Source organism: Atractosteus spatula, chromosome 23 (genome assembly GCF_055471065.1).
Source record: "Atractosteus spatula isolate fAtrSpa1 chromosome 23, fAtrSpa1.hap1, whole genome shotgun sequence".
NCBI classification, from domain to species: domain Eukaryota; kingdom Metazoa; phylum Chordata; class Actinopteri; order Semionotiformes; family Lepisosteidae; genus Atractosteus; species Atractosteus spatula.
This window is the reverse complement of record NC_142728.1, coordinates 15,082,359-15,090,201: the sequence shown is the minus strand read 5'-3', so window position 1 is coordinate 15,090,201 and position 7,843 is coordinate 15,082,359. Positions and strand designations below refer to the sequence as shown.

General features: G+C 56.8%; 1 protein-coding gene across 1 annotated transcript in view; it reads left to right on the top strand.

Annotated features, from left to right (window-relative positions):
* Nucleotides 1-1,287: 1,287 nt before the first annotated feature.
* The window catches only part of ntmt1 (N-terminal Xaa-Pro-Lys N-methyltransferase 1), a 75,993-nt gene continuing 69,437 nt past the window's right edge, over nt 1,288-7,843 (top strand). The window contains exon 1 of the mRNA XM_088904584.1: nt 1,288-2,774. The gene's annotated coding sequence lies outside the window, so the exon portion shown is untranslated. The remainder of the gene's footprint in view (nt 2,775-7,843) is intronic.

Here is a 7,843-nt window from a genome sequence, read left to right as displayed (position 1 = left end):
CTGTTGCTGCTGCTATTGTTGCTGTTGCTGTTGCTGCTGCTATTGTTGCTGTTGCTGTTGTTTGAGAAGCTGAAATGAAGCTTCTTTAAAAGAAGCCGCTCACACGCGTAGATGCCACAACCCTCGACCGCGGAAAACCGCGAGCCCGCTGGAAGCACTTTGGGGGTCTCCGCACCCCTGGAGAGCCCCCGGGGGTGGGATGTGTGAAATAAGTGCCGTGAGCGAGGTGGAGGTGGAGGTTGGGGGGGGGGGGCGGTAGTGGTGGTATTGAGGGGGAAGGGGGTCGGGCTCGCACCCTGGCCTCACCGCACCAGCTGTGAACGAGCGCTACAGGGCGAGGGCAGGGGGAGGGCGGTGAGGGGGGGGGATGTCAGACACCGAAGGATATCTGTTACCGCTGCAACAGTAACCTTCAGAGGAGGGCTCCCGGCAGCCCCCAGCGCTCAGATTGCTGGCAGCCCTGCCCGGCTGCGAGGGCCACCGGCCATCTGACGGCTCTTCCCTCCTCGTGGAGCGGCAGCGCTGCCATTGGGATCCCCCGCCTGCTCGCCGGCGCGTGTGAGGGAGGTACGCTGAGCTGCTGCAGGGGTGGGCAAGGGGCAGTTAGCGCACGCGCACCTCTACACACGCTCGGAGGGGAGCTCCCTCCAGGGGGAGAAGGTGCTTTGTGTGCGCGTGTCTGGCTGTCTCCGGGCCGTGGGATCCATCGTCGGCGTGACGTTTCCGCGTGGCCTCGAGGGCCCCCTCCTCCGTGACTCTGCCCCCTGCGCCGTGGCCCTGCGGAGCCAGCTCGTGAGGCAGCGGCCTGTCCGCCTGGGGGAGACGGCCTGGTGCCAAGACAGACCCCTCCTGTAGGGGGCGCAGCAGGTGCTCTGGGCTCTCGGCCCGAGGTGTCTGGAAGCGGGCTTTGTGGCCCGGCGGAGCGCCGGTCCAGACCCCCCGCCGCTGGGACGTGTGCGGAAGCTCGGTGTTTAGCGGTGATCCACCCGGAGGCCTGTGAGCGCGGTCTCCCCCCGCAGGGCCGAGCCTGCCTGTTGGTCAGCCCTGCTGCGGTTCGATTTTAGGGGCTGTTAGAGTCAGGCCCACAGATACTGAACCCCCTGTTTTATGATGTCATTTTATATTGTAGCTTTTGCCTCGTGTCATTTTTATTCTATTTCCTCTGGTGTGCTGGCGGAAAAAAACATTTCATTGCCAGCGGTTACTGCTGTACTGATGTACATTGGATAAATAAACTTTGAACCTTTGAACCTCTTCGGGTCTGATCTCCTGATTTTGTTTTTCCAGAGGCTCCAGAGATGTTCGAGGTGAATAAATACGGCCCTGTCAGCTGGGGAGGGAACAGGAACCCAGAGCTGCTCGCGTGGGAGTGGTGTGTTGAGTGGACGTGCAGCTCATGCACAGCCCATGCTCATCTCCAGCTGTGCTGTCAGCAAAGCTGTAGTGTGGCGGTAGGAATATTTCACTCCCTTTTTTTGCTGGGTTTTTTTTTCCTGAAAATGTGAATCTGTAGTTATTTTCTGTTGGAATCCGTTCAGATTTGGATGTGCTGGTTGTTAATCAGCCAGTGTCTTTTCCACTGTAAACCCTGCGATGCAGAGGGAGACTTAAAGCAGGTACATTCACTCCTCTGACATGCCCACATGGGTCACGTGACAGGGCTCCTCTGACAGGCCCACATGGGTCACGTGACAGGGCTCCTCTGACACGCCCACATGGGTCACGTGACAGGGCTCCTCTGACACGCCCACATGGGTCACGTGACAGGGCTCCTCTGACACGCCCACATGGGTCACGTGACAGGGCTCCTCTGACACGTCCACATGGGTCACGTGACAGGGCTCCTCTGACACGCCCACATGGGTCACGTGACAGGGCGCCTCTGACACGCCCACACGGGGTCATGTGACAGGGCTCCTCTGACATGCCCACATGGGTCATGTACCATTGCCATGCCTGCCAGTGGGAGACCAGTGCCAGACTGGCAACAGCTGGTCAGCACCCAGTGTGTTCACTGGTTGTCACATTTGGTTTAGTTCTCCAGCTCAGTTGCCTGGCAGGGATTCGCGATTCCTCTGTGGGACGGACACCCGCGCAAGTGCAAGCTGTGTACGGTTTGCAAACCGCGCGCGTCATGTAGGCAAGAGAACGCGTTTTATTTCTCATAACGCGCTGTGGCTTTCATCATGTCTGTGCCTTGCCGTCTGCCAACGGGGGGACGGAGCCTGACCCCGGGGTGGAATCGCGAGCCTGCAGAAGCCGCAGCATGAGGGCCGCGCGCGCCCTTACCGCCGTCCCGCTGGAACGGGACGCGCCGCGTGCGCCAGGTCCCACTGTGACGCCTCAGCCGCGCTTTGAAGACGTCTGGGGCCGGTAGTCGAAAATTTAATTTCATATATTATTCCGTTTAATTAAATCTGTTTAATCTGTTTACATTCGGAGTTTTAAAAGGAGTGAAAACAAAAGCTCAGCATGGGCTCAGACGGACTTATTTGCATTACTGTACAGCTTCGCACACGAAGAAGAGAAGATACTGTTATATTAATTATTAATAAGAGCTTACTTGTGCAAATGTATTATATTTATCAAAGGTTTCCCTTTGCTGTTTAGGGGAGCTCTCCGCTCACAGTGACTGCTCGTGAGTACGGTATAGTCACTTCACTGGAGAATGCAGACAAGTACAAGCTGTTATTGTTCCGATACGAAAGCAGGTTTGACTTCGGTTCGGCCGACAATAGTTGGAACTATTGTGCATCTATGCCTGCAAGATAAAGGTACCATTTTGTAGCACCTAATGCACCATCACCCACAAAAATATGGAAAATGCAGACTGTCGAATCATGTTGATTAAAAGGTTTTAAATTGTTGCAAAATAAGCCGTGAGCCGCAAATTCAGCAGTGTAACCAAACTCCAAACCCAGATCGTGTGCTTTGGGGAACAAAAAAATGTCAGACCCAAACCGACCAGAGGCCCTGAATTCGGTGACGCTGCGTCTTCCAGCTGTGATCCTCTGTCCAGGAAACCGATCCCGGAGATCAGACCCCCCCCCCACCATCGCGCCCGCACTCGCCCACACGCACACCCCGGCCCCTCTGTGTGAGTCAGCCCCCCCCCTCTTTCTCCGGCAGCAGCGGAAGGGTTCATGAACGCGAGCGGGCCGTGTGGGGGGGGGTCTGCGTCCGCATCCAGCTGGCCTCCCCTGTCCTGCCGCAGCCGGGATCGTCCGCGTCCTTGCAGCTGCCCCCCACCCCTGTCCTTCGCGCGCCCCCGTGAGCACGTCCTTGGGGGGTCCTGTTTTACTTTAGGGGAGCGGCCGGCGCACAAAGCCTACCCGCGCGCAGAGGGAGCTCTGCTGCACAGCGCGAGCACAGCCGGTCTCACCCCCCCGTCATCGGGGTCGGAACTGCCGCCAAGCACCACCCCCCCCCAAAAACCAAACAAAAATAATTGATTCCTGTTCGCAACGCTCAGGTCAAAGAGCAAGAGCAAGAGCTGGTCTGTCAAGCCTAGCCTCCTAATAATCCCCCTCTCTGAACTGGCTCCATCACTCTGCTCTCCTCCCCTCTGAGAGCTGGTGTGTGTGGGGAGCAGACTAGCGCAGCATCCAGGTGGGGCTGCACACTGGTGGCGGTAGTGGGATTCCCCATCACCTCTAAAGCTCTTTGAGTGGAGTGTCCAGAAAAGAGCTACATAACTAAGGAATTATTATTATTATGGAGGGTCCCGGCTGGTGATAAAACAAAGATCTGCCCCCGCCCCCCAGCGCCCACACTCTTCAGGCCCGGCGCGGACGAGACTCGGCTCTGCTCTGCCCCCCCCCGGCAGGGAGTGATTGCTCTGGAAGGAGCTCATTTCCTGGCGTGTCTCTCCCCGAGGTGAGAGCAGGGCAGAGCGGGCCTGCATTAAACGACCATACCTCTTCTTTATTGCCGCCCCGACTGCTGTCCCTGCAGGCCGATCGGGGGCTCAGAGCAGTGAAGGATAGTCTCATGACTCACAGAGGGCTCTTATTGATATGGGGGGGCTGCTGGGGGCCAGCTCTGGTGGAGACCTGGATATATTGAGAGACGGTTCCCAGAAATGATTAACAAAAGCGGCGTTTGCGTTTAGCAGGACTACGGGGGGCGTTCGTGCGGAGGTCATTTCCGTTCCGAAAGACCGAATCTAGCCCAAGCCTGCGACCAGGGCGGAGGAGCAGAGGGGAAAGGAGGGGTGGGCGTTACACACTCGGGTGGGAGGGCCACACTGCGTGCTCTTCGATCTTCCTGCCCTGGCTGAACGGCCTGCTTCAGACCTGCTCCCACAGGAGCCACAGCCAGCCTCCGATCCCTCAGACCTTCGCCTGACTCAAGCCAGGGCACAATGAAATGAGTGATCAGGGGTGGCTCTGTGGCTCAGGATCTGTGCCTGTGACTGGAAGGTTGCCGGTTCAAATCCTGTAGCCGGCAGAGGAATCCTACTCCGTTGGGCCCCTGAGCAAGGCCCTTCACCCCAGCTGCTCCAGGGGTGCTGTATAAATGGCTGACCCTGCGCTCTGACCCCCAGCTTCTCTCCCTGTCTGTGTGTCTCATGGAGAGCAAGCTGGGGTCTGCGAAAAGATGAATTCCTAATGCAAGAAATTGTATAGGGCCAATAAAGTGATGTGATGTGATGTTATGTTAGTTAAGTCCTCAAGAGCTCAGGTGGGTCAAAATCTCAAAGGTCTGCCAGGCCTTGGGGACTCGATTTAAAGAATGCTGCTTTCCAGTTTCCCCTCGTGACCTGGAATCCTCTCCGAAGGCTGGACCTGGAGGAGCCCTGGAGATCAGTGGCTCTCCTCTGATCTTATCACGTAGCCCGGGGGCAGGATAGCTACTGGATCTGCTGGTCTGTGCTGCCGCTAAGCGCTGCGTGGCTGGATTGGACCGATTCTTTGCCTAATTAGTCTAAAGTCGGCTGCTTTTCCAGGCTTCTGATTTCATACAGAAGCTTGATGCCCAGAGGACTTTGTCTCCTCCGGCGGTTTCTTGAGGGAAGCCGGGGTATCGGCTTCAGCAGGGGGTCTTGGGTCTTGAGGTGCTTTCTGATTAAGGCCAGCGCGCAGGATGTAAAGACACACACACACAAACCAGCTCAGACTGGGTTCTGTACCCAGACGGTGCGAAGTAGAAAGAGAGACCAGAAGCTTTGCTGTCCTTTTATTCTGAGGGCTGCTCATGCATGTGATTAGTTCCTGAGCCATGTTGCAGAGAGTGGGACTTTAGGATCCTTCAGAGTTCAGTGTGACACTAGTCTGCACTCTCTGGTTCCACTGGTCAGCCATCACCCGTCAGTGTCCAGCGTGTTCGACCTTCTGCTCTGTCCGGCTGCCCACCTGAAGAGCATGAGGACAAGGGTCCGTCGCGCCTCAGATTAAAGCACGATGTCGTCGGGGACAGAGGCTGCTACAATAGACCTTTAAACAGCACAGGGAGAGGCAACACGCTGTCTATACTGGTCATTACAAGATGGCGCTGCTGGGTATTCAGCTCCAGCGAGTTTCCGTCTACTGCTCCCAGTTTGCTTCGTCTCCCTGATCAGCGATCGGACCCTCTCAGCTCGCGCGGCGACGTCTCTGGGCTGGAGTCCTGCGCAGAGGTCCCTCCCGGAACATGTTCAAACGGACTTGATGGCAGCTGAGATCCCACGTGTCTCATCAGTCAGTCGCCCACCTGCACTCCGGTCCCGGGGGGGGGAGGGTGGATACGTGACAGCCCTCTGTGCTTCATTTAATTATTTAATTGATCTTTAGCTACTTCAACTGACCCCGCTGCTTAATAGAGCACTTCAGTGATTAAGGAGTTGCGGAAATAATGACTTGGAATGGATTGGAATGGAGAAGCCAAGAATGCCTGCCCTTGACATCCTGTACTGGGGAAAAAGCGGAGCGCTCCGAGGGGGCCGGATGGCCCGTTCCGATAATGCGCTCTACCGGGAACGCCACGCCCCCCCGGAGCTGGGCCACCGCATGACCTGGCGCTTTCTCCTGCTGAGTCATGGCTGGGCCGGGCCTGGAGGCTGTTTTGGTGAGTTTAAGTCAAAAATTAAACCAAGATGCAGAAAGGGGGAACCCCCCTCCCAGTCTCGTCCTGCCTGGCTCAAGACGGGGCAGCATGGACAGGGATAGGGGGTTCTGCGCGCTTCCACAGAAAGGACATCCTGTGTCCCCTCCGGTTCGCTTCCTCTCCTCCTCCCCTCCTTTCCCGATCGGGTCCCGGCCGGGCCGGCTCGGAGCCGGAGGGGATGCGTCTCACTCGTGTCCCAAGACGTCGGCCTCGGACTGGCCTGGCCCTTCATCCCGGCGCCTTTACTGACGCTCCAGCCCCGAGCAGTGGGGCAGCGCCGGCCAGTCAGAACCAGGTCAGGTCTGGGACGAGCCACAGACACAGGGGTTTAGCGTTGATCCTAAAATCAGCGCCTGTGGTCTTTCCACCGAGGGCAGTGGAGTAGTGGAGCGGAGGAGAGATGTTCATCGCCATATGTACGTGTCCACTGGAATCCTTATTCTCATTCACGCTGATCTCTCGGGATGCACAGGCAACACAGTGCGCCTGACAGCACCACACGATGTGGACAGTGCATTACCAGCACAATAAATAACAGCAACCAGCACAATAAATGTGTTGTCCGGGTTGTGCTGGATCTGTGGCTAAACAGGAGACGCTCCGTGACCTGATTCACTCAAACTCCTTGCTCCTGCGTTCCTCTTGTGTTTCTGCCCACTATTTTGCTGGACTGTTTTTTGTTGAGTTGTTTTGAGTTTTATCTCCGTGTTCTGCGTGCCTCACCCCGCCAAGGCCTGTGTTTTCCTTCACAGCCCCTTCGCTTGGGGAGTGGAAATGTTCCAGAGCCCGTGTTCTCGCTGGGCTCGCCGGAGACCGTCGTGCCGCACCAGGCAGGCTGTCCGTTACGGGCTCCTCGAACCAGCAGGGTGGGACGGGGGCCCGTTCAGGCACCGGAGTACGAGGCCGGCGATCCAGGTCGGACACCCCCCGCCCCGCCCGAGAGTCACGGATTGCACGAGCTCGTGCGCCTCTTTTGGTTTGAGGAACTTCAAAACAGGGAGATCGAAGTCATTATTCCTGGGATGTCACGCGAACTACCCCGAGGGCCAGAGTCTTCTTGATTTTAATGGTAAGCACATTCAGGAGTCGGGGATCTCCAGAGCCCGGTCCCGGAGAGCCCCAAATCCGCCAGGTTTTTTTAGGTCCCCACAAAATCGCCAATTTCTACAGTCTTGATTCGCTAAATTAACTCGCGTGAAGAGGACCGAGGACTAAAATCTAAGCCCCTTTTCAGCCCTCCAGGACCAGAGCTCTCTTCACCGAGCGGGCCGCTTGCTTGATCTGGACAGTGACGGACAGCCGAGGCCGATCAGAAGGTCAGAGGTGACCTTGAAGAATGACCGGATGGTCTCTTCCAGGAACCAGGGGTGGAGCAAATTGCCGAAGAGCTGGAGGACCCCTCCAGTCCCAGAGCTGTTTTTGGGAAGGGTCTCCTACGGCCGTAATTTAGCTGGGGGATCCCAGCAGTACCCAGTGACGTTTGTTTGACTGGCTGTTTCTGGGATACCATGCTGCAGGTGTTCCACAGCACATCTGGACGTTGACCATGTGAAAGCACGGGCTTCGTCGGCCCAAAACAAAAAACATTTAAGGGCAAAGTTTCTCCAAACAGCCGAACGACCGCGGCTCCTCTACCGCTTTAAAAAGACAAAGCTGCTCGGCGCCAAGGGGTTTGGAGGGAATCGTTAAGAAGCGGCGCGCTTTCTGTCTCTGGGAGAAAAAAAAAAATTCAATCGCAGAAAAGGCAGCGAAGAAAAGG